Below are 14,507 nucleotides of genomic sequence, written 5' to 3' on the forward strand. Positions count from 1 at the left end.
TACCTGGTGCTAGTGTTCTCACATGAGATGATGGTATCCATGTCGATGATCTGGCATGTCTTGCAGAGGTTGCTGTGGCAGGGTTGTGTTGTATCGTGGTCACTGTCCTCCTGAAGGCTGGGTAGTTTGCTGCAGACAATGGTCTATTTGAGGTTGTGCGGTTGTTTGAAGGCAAGAAGTGGGGGTGTGGAGATGGCCTTCGTGAGATGTTTGTCTTCATCAATGATGTGTTGAAGGCTCTGGAGAAGGTGTTGTAGCTTCTCTGCTCCGGGGAAGTACTGGACAACGAAGGATACTCTGTCCGCCGTATCTCATTTTGTCTTCTGAGCAGGCTGGTGCGGTTTTTCGCTGTGATGCGACAGAACTGTTGATCGATGAGTTGAGCGCCATATCCTGTTCTTATGAGCCATTTTTCGGCATCTGGAGGTGTCTGTTGTGATCCTCCTCATCTGAGTAGATCCTGTGTATACAGAGGGGTTGTCCATATGGTATCTTTAACGTGTTTAGGGTGGAAGCTGGAGAAGTGGAGCATCGTGAGGTTATCCGTGGGCTTGCATGCCCCCACTTCTTGCCTTCAAACAGCTGCACAATGTAAAACAGACCATTGTCTGCAGCAAACTACCCAGCTTTCAGGAGAATAGTGACCACAACATCACACAACCCTGCCACAGCAACCTCTGCAAGACGTGCCGGATCATCGACACGGATGCCGAGGCATCTTGAAGGGAATTGCTTGATAGGGCGGACGCAACACGGTTTCATTAAAGGGAAGTCGTGTCTGACAAATTTACTGGAGTTCTATGAGGATGTGTCTAGGGCAGTGGATAGAGGAGAGCCGGTGGATGTGGTCTTTCTGGATTTTCAGAAGGCGTTTGACAAGGTACCTCACAAGAGGTTATTGCAGAAGGTCAGGGGACATGGAGTTGGGGGTAGGATGTTAGCGTGGATAGAGGATTGGTTGTCAAATAGGAGGCAGAGAGTGGGGGTCAATGGGTGCTATTCGGATTGGCGGTTGGTGACTAGTGGGGTGCCCCAGGGGTCGGTGCTGGGGCCTCAGCTATTTACCATTTATATAGATGATCTGGAGGAGGGAACCGAGTGCAGGGTGTCGAAATTTGCTGATGACACCAAGATTGGGGGAAAGGCAAATTGTGCGGAGGGTGTGGAGAGTCTGCAAAAGGATCTAGATAGGCTGGGTGAATGGGCCAGGAAATGGCAAATGGAATTTAATGTTGGCAAGTGTGAGGTGGTCCACTTTGGTAGGAAGAATGGTAGGAAGGACTATTACTTACGTGGCGAAAAACTGCAGCAGGCGACGGTGCAGAGGGACCTTGGGGTCCTTGTGCATGAGTCGCAAAAACCCAGCTTGCAGGTGCAGCAGGTGGTCAGGAAGGCGAATGGGATGCTGGCCTTCATAGCGAGGGGGATTGAATATAAAAGTAGGGAGGTCTTGCTGCAGCTGTATAGGGCATTGGTGAGGCCGCAGCTGGAGTACTGTGTGCAGTTTTGGGCGCCGCACCTGCGCAAGGATATTTTGGCCCTGGAGGGAGTGCAAAGGAGGTTTACTAGGCTGATACCGGAGTTGAGGGGATTGAGCTATGAGGAGAGGCTGAATAAACTAGGCTTGTACTCGTTAGAGTTTAGAAGAATGAGGGGAGATCTCATTGAGACGTATAAGATGATGAATGGGATGGATAGGATAGAGGTGGAGAGACTCTTCCCGCTCAAAAAAGACAGTAGGACTAGGGGGCACAGCCTCAAGATAAAGGGGAGGCGGTTTAGAACGGAGTTGAGGAGGAACTTCTTCACTCAAAGGGTGGTGAATCTCTAGAATTCTCTGCCCGTTGAAGTGGTGGAGGCTGCCTCGCTAAATATTTTTAAGAAGCGGGTTGATGGGTTTTTGATAAGAGAGGGGATTAAGGGTTATGGGGAGAGGGCGGGAAAGTGGAACTGAGCCACAACAGATCAGCCATGATCTTATTGAATGGCGGGGCAGGCTCGAAGGGCTAGATGGCCTACTCCTGCTCCTAGTTCTTATGTTCTTATGTTCTTATCTCACATGAGAACACCATCCAGCAGATACACGGTGCATACTCTTGCAACTCAGCCAACGCTGTCTACCTGATACATTTTAGGAAAGAATGTCCCGAGGCATGGTACATTGGAGAGACCACGAATGGATGAATGAACACCGCTTGACAATTACCAGGCAAGAATGTTTCTTTCCTGTTGGGGAGCACTTCAGCGCTCACAGGCATTCGGCCTCTGATTTTCAGGTTAGCATTCTCCAAGGTGGCCTTCATGACGCACGACAGCGCAGAGTCGTTGAGCAGAGACTGATAGCCAAGTTCTGCACACATGAGGACGGCCTCAACCGGGATCTTGGGTTCATGTCACACTATCTGTAACCCCCACGACTTGTCTGGGCTTGCAAAATCTCACTAACTGCCCTGGCTGGAGACAATACACATCTCTTTAATCTGTGCTGAACCCTCCCTCCACCCACATTGTTTGTACGTTTAAGACTTGATTACCTGTAAAGACTCGCATTCCAACCATCATTTTGTAAATTAAGTTTGTGTCTTTATGTACCCTATTTGTGAACTGAAATCCCAGTCACCTGATGAAGAAGCAACGCTCCGAAAGCTAGTGGCTTTTGCTACCAAATAAACCTGTTGGACTTTAACCTGGTGTTGTGAGATCTCTTACTGTGTTTACCCCAGTTCATAGAACATAGAACATAGAACATAGAACACTACAGCACAAACAGGCCCTTCGGCCCACAAGTTGCGCCGATCACATCACCTACCAACCTACAGACCTATCTATAACCCTCAATCTCATTAAACCCCATATACTCATCCAGAAGTCTTTTAAAAGACCCCAGCGAGTTCGCCTCCACCACCACTGACGGCAGCCGATTCCATTCACTCACCACCCTCTGAGTGAAAAACTTACCCCTAACATCACTTCTGAACCTCCCTCCCCGCACCTTAAATCTGTGTCCTCTCGTAGCGACCATTTCAACCCGGGGAAATAGCCTCTGAGAGTCCACCCTATCTATTCCTCTCAACATTTTGTAAACTTCTATCAGGTCGCCTCTCAACCTTCGTCTCTCCAGGGAAAAGAGTCCCAGCTCCCTCAACCTAACTTCATAAGGCATGCCTCCCAGTCCAGGCAACATCCTTGTAAATCTCCTCTGCACCCTTTCAATAGCTTCTACATCTTTCCTATAGTGAGGCGACCAGAACTGCGCACAATACTCCAAATGAGGCCTGACAAGGGTCTTATAAAGTTCCAGCATTACCTCCCGACTCCTAAACTCAATCCCTCGATTAATGAAGGCCAGTACACCATACGCCTTCTTGACCACCTCCTCCACCTGCGAGGCCGATTTAAGAGTCCTGTGGACCCTGACCCCAAGATCCTTCTGCTCCTCAACACTACTCAGACTTCTGCCCTTGATAGTGTACTCGTTCATCCCGTTGGTTCTGCCAAAATGGACGACTACACATTTATCCGCGTTGAAGTCCATCTGCCACTTCTCCGCCCAGTCCTGCATCCTATCTATGTCCTGCTGCAACTTTTGCCATCCTTCCAGATCATCCACAACACCACCGACCTTCGTGTCATCAGCGAACTTACTTACCCATCCCTCCACTTCCTCATCCAGGTCATTTATGAAAATGACAAACAACAAGGGTCCCAGAACAGATCCTTGAGGCACTCCGCTGGTGACTGACCTCCATTCAGAAAAAGCCCCATCCACAACCACTCTCTGCCTTCTGCAGGCAAGCCAGTTCTGGATCCACAAGGCCAAAGGCCCTTGGATCCCATGCCCTCTCACCTTCTCAAGAAGTCTTGCATGGGGGACCTTATCAAACGCCTTGCTGAAGTCCATGTACAATACGTCCACGGCACTTCCTTCGTCAATGTGTTCAGTCACATTATCGAAGAACTCAACTAGGCTTGTAAGGCACGACCTGCCCTTGACAAATCCATGCTGACTATTCCTGATCATGTCAAACCTCTCCAAATGTTCATAAATCTTGTCCCTCAGAAGCCTCTCCATCAGCTTACCAACCACTGAGGTCAGACTCACCGGTCGGTAATTTCCCGGGCTATCTCTGTTCCTTTTCTTAAAAATAGGAACTACATCCGCAATCCTCCAATCCTCTGGAACCTCTCCCGTCTCCATTGACGACGCAAAGATCATCGCCAGGGGCTCTGCAATCTCTTCCCTCGCCTCCCACAGTATCCTGGGTTACATCCCATCTGGTCCCGGCGACTTATCTACCTTGATAGAATTCAAAAGTTCCAACACATCCTCCTCCTTAATATTCACGTACTCAATCCTTTCCATCTGCTGCAAATCCATAACAAAATCTCCCAGATCGGCTTCCACCGTGAATACTGAGGCGAAGTACTCGTTAAGCACCTCCGCCATTTCTTCTGGTTCCACACAAACCTTTCCCCCTTCACCTTTTATAGGTCCTATCCCTTCTCTTCTTATCCTTTTACCTTTCACATATTTATAGAAGGCCTTGGGATTCTCCTTAATCTTACTCGTCAAGGTCTTCTCATGACCCCTTCTGGCTCTCCTAATTTCCCTTTTAAGTTCCCTCCTACAGTCCTTATACTCCTCAAGATCTTTAACATCTCCTAATTCCCTGAACCTCTTGTACACCTTCCTTTTCTTCCTGACTAGGTTCAACACATCCTTTGTGCACCACGGTTCCCTCGACCCACCAAAACCCCCTCGTCTCATCGGAACGTTGTCATTCAGAGCTCCAGTTCAATGGTGGTATCTCCACATCTTGATGGCAGAAGCCAGAGGCTGGTTGTAGTGGGTTGATTTTCAAACTGGAGACTGTGACCAGCGGTATGCCTCAGGGATCAGTGCTGGGCCCACTGTTATTTGTCATTTATATTAATGACCTGGATGAGAATATAGGAAGCATGGTTAGTAAGTTTGCAGATGACACCAAGATTGGTGGCTTGGTGGACAATGAAGAAAGTTTCTGGGATTGCAACGGGATCTTGATCAATTGGGCCAGTGGGCTGACAAATGGCAGATAGGTAATTTAGACAAATGCGAGGTGATGCATTTTGGTAGACTGAACCAGGGCAGGATTGACTCAGTTAATGGCAGGTTGTTGGGGAGAGTTACAGAGCAAAGAGATCTAGGGGTACATGTTCATAGCTCGTCACAGGTGAACAGAGTGGTGAAGAAGGCATTCAACTTGCTTGGTTTCATTGGTCAGAACATTGAATACAGGAGTTGGGACGTCTTGTTGAAGTTGTACAAGACATTGGTAAGACCACACTTGGAATACTCTGTATAGTTCTGGTTATTTTATTATAGAAAGGATATTATTAAACTACAAAGAGCGCAGAAAAGATTTACTAGGATGCTACTGAGACTTGATGGTTTGAGTTCTAAGGAGAGGCTGGATAGACTGGGACTTTTTTCTCTGGAGTGTAGGAGGCTGAGGGTTGATCTTATAGAAGTCTAGCAAATAGTGAGAAGCATAGATCAGCTAGATAGTCAATATCTTTTCCCAAAGGTAGGGGAGTCTAAAACTGGAGGATCACCCCTAAGATCATCCCTTAGCCTCCTATGCTCCAGAGAAAAAAATCCCAGTCTATCCAGCCTCTCTGCATAACTCAAACCACCAAGTCCCGGTAGCATCTTGTAAATCTCTTCTGCACTCTCTTTAGTTTAATAATATCCTTTCTATAATAGGGTGACCAGAACTGTACAGTATTCTAAGTGTGGCCTTACTAATGTCTTGTACAATTTCAACAAGACGTCCCAACTCCTGTATTCAATGTTGCAGATGGAGGAGGATGCAATGTTGCAATGTTCTGATGCAGATGGAGGAGGAGAAAGTGGGTTCCCGGACATGTGTCCTTTGTTTGAACAGAGGGGAGTATGGTAGGATGAGAGAGAAATTGGCGAATGTTGATTGGGGGAGTGTGTTGGAAGGTAGGTCTGCTGAGGAACAGTGGAGGATCTTTAAGGAGATCTTTCTCGGTGCTCAGCAGAAATTTATTCCGATGGTTAAAAAGGATCGGAGGAGGAGAGGTAATCAGCCGTGGATAACGAAGGAGGTGAAGGAAAGTGTTAAATTAAAAGCGGATGCATTTAGAGTAACTAAGAGTAGTGGGCAAGATGAGGATTGGGAGAGGTTTAAATGTCAACAAAGAATGACAAAGAAATTGATAAAGAAGGGTAGGAGAAACTATGAAGCTGGGCTAGTGCTTAATATAAAAAAGGATAGCAAGAGTTTTTATAAATACATAAAAAGGAAGAGGCTAGCTAGGGTGAACGTTGGACCCTTAGAGGATGAGAGGGGGGTCTTAGTGGTAGGGGATGCGGAAATGGCTGATGCCCTGAATAACTTTTTTGTTTCGGTCTTCACGGAGGAGGACGTGAATAATTTGCCGGGTGTTAGCGAGGGAAAGATGGTAGGAGTGGAGGGCCTGAATGACGTTATTGTTACTAGAGAGGCGGTGTTTGACAGACTGGAGGGGGGCTGATTGTGGACAAGTCTCCAGGACCGGATGGAATGCATCCAAGGGTTCTGAAGGAAATGGCGGAGGTGATAGTGGATGCCTTGGTGATTACTTTCCAAACGTCGCTGGATTCCGGGGAAGTGCCGGAAGATTGGAAAACGGCTAATGTTACACCGTTGTTTAAGAAGGGTGGCAGGCAAAAGGCGGGGAATTATAGGCCGGTTAGTTTAACGTCTGTTGTAGGAAAAATGTTAGAATCCGTGATCAAGGAGAAAGTAGCGAGGCATCTTGAGGAGAATTGTTTGGCAGAGCAGACGCAGCACGGTTTCGTTAAGGGGAAGTCGTGTCTGACAAATTTATTGGAGTTCTATGAGGATGCGTCTAGGGCAGTGGATAGAGGAGAGCCGGTGGATGTGGTCTTTCTTGATTTTCAGAAGGCGTTTGACAAGGTGCCTCACAAGAGGTTATTGCAGAAGGTCAGGGGGCACGGAGTTGGGGGTAGGGTGTTAGCGTGGATAGAGGATTGGCTGTCAAATAGGAGGCAGAGAGTGGGGGTCAATGGGTGCTATTCGGATTGGCGGTTGGTGACTAGTGGAGTGCCCCAGGGATCGGTGCTGGGGCCTCAGCTATTCACCATTTATATAGATGATCTGGAGGAGGGAACCGAGTGTATGGTGTCGAAATTTGCTGATGACACCAAGATTGGTGGAAAGGCAAATTGTGCGGAGGGTGTGGAGAGTCTGCAGAAGGATTTAGATAGGATGGGCGAATGGGCCAGGAACTGGCAAATGGAATTTAATGTTGGCAAATGTGAGGTTGTCCACTTTGGTAGGAATAATGGTAGGAAGGACTATTACTTCCGTGGCGAAAAACTGCAGCATGCGACGGTGCAGAGGGACCTCGGGGTCCTTGTGCATGAGTTGCAAAAACCCAGTCTGCAGGTGCAGCAGGTGATCAAGAAGGCGAATGGGATGCTGGCCTTCATAGCGAGGGGGATTGAATATAAAAGTAGGGAGGTTTTGCTGCAGCTGTATAGGGCACTGGTGAGGCCGCAGCTGGAGTACTGTGTGCAGTTTTGGTCGCCGCACTTGCGCAAGGATATTTTGGCCTTGGAGGGAGTGCAGAGGAGGTTTACTAGGTTGATACCGGAGTTGAGGGGGTTGAGCTATGAGGAGAGGCGGAATAAACTAGGCTTGTACTCGTTAGAGTTTAGAAGAATGAAGGGAGATCTCATTGAGACGCATAAGATGTTGAATGGGATGGATAGGATAGAGGTGGAGAGGCTCTTCTCGCTCAGAAAGGACAGTAGGACTAGAGGGCACAGCCTCAGGATAAAGGGGGGGGTGGTTTAGAATGGAGTTGAGGAGGAACTTCTTCACTCAAAGGGTGGTGAATCTCTGGAATTCTCTGCCCGTTGAAGTGGTGGAGGCTACCTCGCTAAATATTTTTAAGACGTGGGTTGATAGGTTTTTGATAGGCAAGGGGATTAAGGGTTATGGGGAGAGGGCAGGAATGTGGAACTGAGCCACGACAGATCAGCCATGATCTTACTGAATGGTGGGGCAGGCTCGAAGGGCTAGATGGCCTACTCCTGCTCCTATTTCTTATGTTCTTATGTTCTCACCAACAGATAAGATTGATTGCTAGAATTACTGAACAACTCCACTGTTGTGACATCTGACTACCAGGAATATAGAAGAATAACAAGATGAACTATGTTTAACATTGTAGGGAGTGATTCTGACAGAGATGACTTGGTGAGGTCCACAGTTCAGAGACATTGGCGTTTTAGTATCGACAGAAGTATTTCTGAAAATCACCTCCTTAGCACAACTGGAGGGCACAATCAGCTTATTATTAAAGTATTTTAGTGCTCAAGGAAACAGAAGTGCATTTATAACACAAATGGTGACATGGTGACCTCACTGGGTAACCAATTATAACCAAAGAAGGAAGTACATTGATCCGTCTTGTAAATGACACGCATTGCCAATAATGGGCGGCACGGTAGCACAGTGGTTAGCACTACTGCTTCACAGGGACTTGGCTTCAATTCCAGCCTTGGGTCACTGTGTGGTGTTTGCACATTCTCTCTGTGTCTGCGCGGGTTCCCTCAGGTGCTCTGGTTTCCTCCCCTAGTCCAAAGATGTGCAGGTTAGGCGGATTGGTCATGCTAAATTGCTCCTTAGTGTCCCAAGATGTGTAGGTTAGGTAGATTCCCATGGTAAATGCAGAGCTACTGGGTTAGTGTTGGGGAGAGTACCTGGATAAGATGCTCTGTCAGAGTGCATGCAGACTCGATGGGCCTAATGGCCTCCTTCTGCACTGTTGAGATTCTATTATTCAATGATAATCCCCTTTAAAGCAAGGCAGTGCAATTTCCAATCTGTTGTAGAAGTTCACCTAACAATTCACAAAGCGTACCATTGCTCCCTAAAAAGAAAAGCAAAATACTGTGCATGCTGGAGATCTGAAATAAAAACAGGAAGTGCTGGAGAAACCTAGCCAGTTGGCAGCATTTGTGGACAGAGTCAATGGGGGTTGGGGAGTGATGTGGGGATGGGGGGTAGCTTACCATTGCACAACACCTACCGCTGGCTATAAGCTGATAAGATCGCACGAGAGCCAAAGAATCAGCTTTGTGCCTAATTTCTTAGCTCTCCCGATCTTACTGGCACCAGATATCCAGCCAGGTGAGCCTCACACCCATTTCCCGTGCGAGGCTAAGTCATTTATGTAAATCGAAATTGCATGTAATTTGAATGGAATTCGTGAGCCTCGGACAGTATCATCTAGGCTCATTTGCCTCTGTGGCCTCGCCAGGCGAGGTTCTCTCCAGTGAGAATCACATCTGGTTTCCAGCACAACTAGAGGCCATTGAGCACCCTCCCCCCCACCACACCCCAATAGGTCTGGGGCAAGGAGGTGGCGCCCCTTGGCGAAGTACTGGATGTTGTGAAGAGGGGGCCTGCTGACATCCACTCCCATGCCCTTGGTGTTAGCCCACAAGCAGCATTCTCCCCTTCAATGCCCACTCCATGGACAGCACATCCTTCTTCCCTACACTAATCACCTGTGGCCTGGGTCCCTCTGTAATCCTAGCACTCCAGTGCCTATCCTTCCAACAGCAACGTAGCCTCTTCAGCTGCGGAGCATGGACAGGCAACACTTGGAAGGCATGATTTCCACCCCAGAGTCTTGACATCAGGAGAAGGCTCACCGCTGGCCTTGCCATTGCCTGATTCACATGTGGTTTGGTGGGTCTTCCCGCAAAGAGGCAACAGAGATTTTTCACAACTAGGGGAGAGTCTAATCTAATTGTTTAAAGGTAGTTGACATCTCTGAGTCATTTAGTCCAAGATATTTCCCTTCCACTGTGTCAGCTGAACTGATTCTCAGTTGGATTGCCCTGGATTCGAGTTGGGGAACTTTCCACTCAGACCCGCTGCTCCTGATCACTAGTGGCCACTGCCTGGAGGTGACAATAGATATGATTATGTGGTGACTGGATGAGGACAATGTTAGGAACGCCCTGATTACCAGCACAAGCTTTGAAGGACATTAGACACAGGATGAAACTATAGCCCAGAAAGCATTCAGCATCATTTTCAGGAAAGACAGAAAAACCACACGGGCAAAAGAGGAACAAGAACTGGATTAGCTATATAAATAAGAGCAGGTCAAAGGGTGTGAATTCTGCACGTACAATCACTTCCTGACTACCCAAAGCCTGTCCACCTTCCACATGACACAAGTTAGAAGTGGATGTGTGCGGCTCCAACAACACTCAAAAAACTGGTATACACACATTCACACACTCTCTCACTCACACTTACCCACTTTCAACAGACTCACCCACTCTCATACACACCCACACACTCCTATACACACCCAGACTCTCTTATATACACCCACCCATTCTCATTGACACCCACCCACTCTCATAGACACCCAGACTCTCATACACATCCACACACTCTCATACACACCCAGACTCTCTTATGTACACCCAGACACTGCTATACACATCCATCCACTCTCATACACATTTACACACTCTCATACACACTTATTCGCTCTCATCCACTCTCATACAGTCTCATACATGTCTACCTGCCTTTGCACGTAGACACACTTTCTTGAACTCGCTAACCCACTTTCATAAACATTCCTGTAGATACTCACAAACTCTCTCATACACACTCACAAGATGGGAATTCTGTAAACAACTTGATTACTTTCTGAATCCCTAAAACCTGTCCATCATCTTCAAAGCATGACTCAGGAATATGGTGAAATACTTTCTACTCTGCTGATGATCAAGTGTAGACCTGCTCAACCTTTCTTTGTAAGATAACCTCTTCACCTCAACGTTAGCCTTGCCAGTGGCTTACACATTTAATAAATGACTAAGAAGCAGGGAACTCTGGCCAGACACAAAGAAGAACATTGTACACAGGTAGATAATGGTCTCTGGTCATTTGATTATAAAGTAACTGGCAAAAAGAAAGAGGGTAGACAAGGTGGAATTTCTTTTCTCAGCAATTTGCTGTGATCTGGAATGTACTGCCTGAAAGAATGGTTGAAGCAGATGGAATAATAACTTTCACAGGGAATTGGTTAATGGGTTTTGCTTGATGATGGATAGAACAGAATAGTGGAAGATAGAAACACAGCAGTAAGCCATTCGGCCCTTTCAGCCTGCTCCGCCATTTAGTATGATCATGGCTGATCATCCATCTCAATAGCCTGATCCCACCTTCCCCCCCCATTGGTTGATCCTTCACACCCCAAGTGCTATATCTAACTCCTTCTTGAAAACATAGTGTTTTGGCCTCATCTTCTTTCTGTGGTAGCAAATTCCACAGGCTGATTACTCTCTGGGTGAAGACATTTCTCATCGCAGTCCTAAAAGATTTACCCCATATCCTTAGATGATGACCCCTGATTTTGGACACCCCCATTATCAGGAACATCTTTTCTGCATCTCCCCTGTCTCCCCCTGTCAGCATTTTATCAGTTTCAATGAGGTCCCATCCCATTTTTCTGAACTCTAGCAAATACTGGCTTCCCCTAAGCAACTCAATCTCTCCTCATACATCAATCCCACCACCCCAGGAATCAGTCTGGTAAATTTTTGCAGCAGTCCCACTATAGCAAGAACATCCTTCCTCAGAAAAGGAGACCAAAACTGCACACAATACTCCAGGTGTGGCCTTACCGAGGACCTGCACAATTAGAGTAAGATATCCCTGCTCCTGTACTCAAATCCTCTCACTATGAAGGGCAACATACCATTTACTTTCTTTACTGCCTGTTGTACCTGGCATGCTTGCCTTCAGTGACTAGTGTACAAGGCACCCAGGTCTCATTGCACATTCTCCTCTTCTAGGTTATAGCCATTCAGATAATAATCTTTTTCTTGTTTTTGCTGCCAAAGAGGATAACCTCATATTTATCCACTTTATTCTGCAGCTCCCAAGCATTTGCCTACTCCATCTACTTGTATAAATCACACTGAAACAACTCTGTATCCTCCTCACAGCTCACCCTCTGACCCAGTTTTGTGTTACCTGCAAATTTGGAGATATTAATTTTAGTTCCCTCATCTAAATCATTAATACGCGTTGTGAATTGCTGGGGACCCAGCACTGATCCTTGTGCTACTCCATTAGTCACTGCCTGCCATCGGAAAAAGACCTATTTATTCCTACTTTGTTTCCTTCTGCCCAACCAGTTTTCTATCCATCTCAATACACTATCCTTAATCTCACAAGCTTTAATTTTACACACCAATCTCTTATGTGGAATTCCATTGAAAACCTTCTGAAAGTCCAAATAAACCACAGCCACTGGCTTCCCCTCATCAACTTTACTAGTTACACCCTCAAAGAATTCCAATAGATTTGTCAAGCATGATTTCTCTGACTCTGCTGACTGTCCAGTTTTACCACTGTTTTCCAAATGTTTTGGTACGAAATCTTTGGTAACAGATTCTAGAATTTTCCCTTGTACCAATGTCGGGCTGACTGGTCTATAATTCCCTGTTTCCTCTCTACCTCCCTTTTTAAATATTGGGGTTACATTCGCTATCCTCCAATCTGTGGCAACACTTCTTGTAGGAACTGAGTCTTTGGAATCTTGGAAGATGACTAACAATGCATCCACTATTTCTTGGGCCACTTCTTTAAATATTCGGGGATGTAGGTTATCAGACCCTGGGATTTATTAAGAACATAAGAAATAGGAGCAGGAGTAGGCTATCCAGCCCCTCGAGCCTGCCCCGCCATTCAATAAGATCATGGCTGATCTGTAGTGGCTCAGTTCCACTTTCCCACTTTCTCCCCATAACCCTTAATCCCCTTGCCTACCAAAAACCTATCCACCCGTGTCTTAAATATATTTAGCGAGGTAGCCTCCACCACATCAACGGGCAGAGAATTCCAGAGATTCACCACCCTTTGAGTGAAGAAGTTCCTCCTCAACTCCGTTCTAAACTGCACCCCCCCCTTATCTTGAGGCTGTGCCCTCTAGTCCTGCTGTCCTTTCTGAGCGGGAAGAATCTCTCTACCTCCACCCTATCCATCCCCTTCATTAACTTATACGTCTCTATAAGATCCCCCCTCATCCTTCTAAACTCCAATGAGTACAAACCCAGTCTATTCAGCCTCTCTTCATAGTCCAACCCCCTCATCTCCGGTATCATCCTAGTGAACCACCTCTGCACTCCCTCCAAGGCCAAAATATCCTTGCGCAAGCGCGGCGACCGAAACTGCACACAGTACTCCAGCTGCGGCCTCACCAGTGCCCTGAACAGTTGCAGCAAGACCTCCCTGCTTTTATATTCAATCCCCCTCGCTATAAAGGCCAGCATCCCATTCGTCTTCCTGACCACCTGCTGCACCTGCAGGCTGGGTTTTTGCAACTCATGCACAAGGACCCCCAGGTCCGTCTGCACTGTAGCTTGCTGCAGCTTTTCGCCCTTTAAATAGTAATCCCCACTACTATTATTCCTGCCAAAGTGGATAACCTCACACTTGCTAACATTGTACTCCATCTGCCAGGTCCTCGCCCACTCGCTTAGCCTATCTAGATCCCTCTGCAGACTTTCCACACCCTCCGCACAATTTGCTTTTCCACTTATCTTCGTGTCATCAGCAAATTTCGGCACCCTACACTCAGCCCTCTCCTCCAGATCATCTATATAAATGGTAAATAGTTGAGGCCCCATCACCGATCCCTGGGGCACTCCACTAGTCACCAACCGCCAATCAGAATAGCACCCATTGATACCAATTCTCTGCCTCCTATATCTCAACCAATCCTCTATCCACGTTAACACCTTACCGCCAACTCCATGCCCCCTAACCTTCTGAAGCAACCTCTTGTGCGGCACCTTATCAAACGCCTTCTGAAAATCGAGAAACACCACATCCACCGGTTCCCCTCTGTCTACCGCACTAGTCACATCCTCATAGAATTCCAATAAATTTGTCAGACACGACTTCCCCTGAACAAATCCGTGCTGCGTCTGCTCTATCAAACACTTCTTCTCTAGGTGTCTCACTATTTCTCCTTTGATGACGGATTCAAGCATTTTTCCAACAACAGATGTTAAACTAACCGGCCTATAATTCCCTGCCTTTTGCCTGCTACCCTTTTTAAACAGCGGCATAACATTAGCCGTTTTCCAATCTTCTGGCACTTCCCCGGAATCCAGCGAGGTTTGGAAAATAATCACTAAGGGGTCTACTATCACCTCTGCCATTTCCTTCAGAACCCTGGGATGCATTCCATCCGATTGGCTTCAATCCCCTCAATTTCCCCAACATCATTTCTCTACTAATACTGACAGTTGAATAGAGAGCTGGCATAGGCATGATGGGCCAAATGGAATATATAATTGTATGATTCTAGTATCCATTGGACACCATTCACTGAGAGAAAACAGCCTCAATTGAGAGGTGACTCATTTGCTAAGAATCAGT

At 46.9% G+C, this 14,507-nt stretch overlaps 1 protein-coding gene across 5 annotated transcripts in view; it reads right to left on the reverse strand.

Moving 5' to 3' along the window:
• Positions 1-14,507, reverse strand: part of LOC145343336 (FYN-binding protein 1-like) — a 242,692-nt gene that overhangs the window by 66,118 nt on the left and 162,067 nt on the right. The gene's annotated exons all lie outside the window — the stretch shown is intronic.

This window comes from Carcharhinus amblyrhynchos, chromosome 5, assembly GCF_965287045.1.
Source record: "Carcharhinus amblyrhynchos chromosome 5, sCarAmb.v2.hapA, whole genome shotgun sequence".
In the NCBI taxonomy this organism is placed as follows: domain Eukaryota; kingdom Metazoa; phylum Chordata; class Chondrichthyes; order Carcharhiniformes; family Carcharhinidae; genus Carcharhinus; species Carcharhinus amblyrhynchos.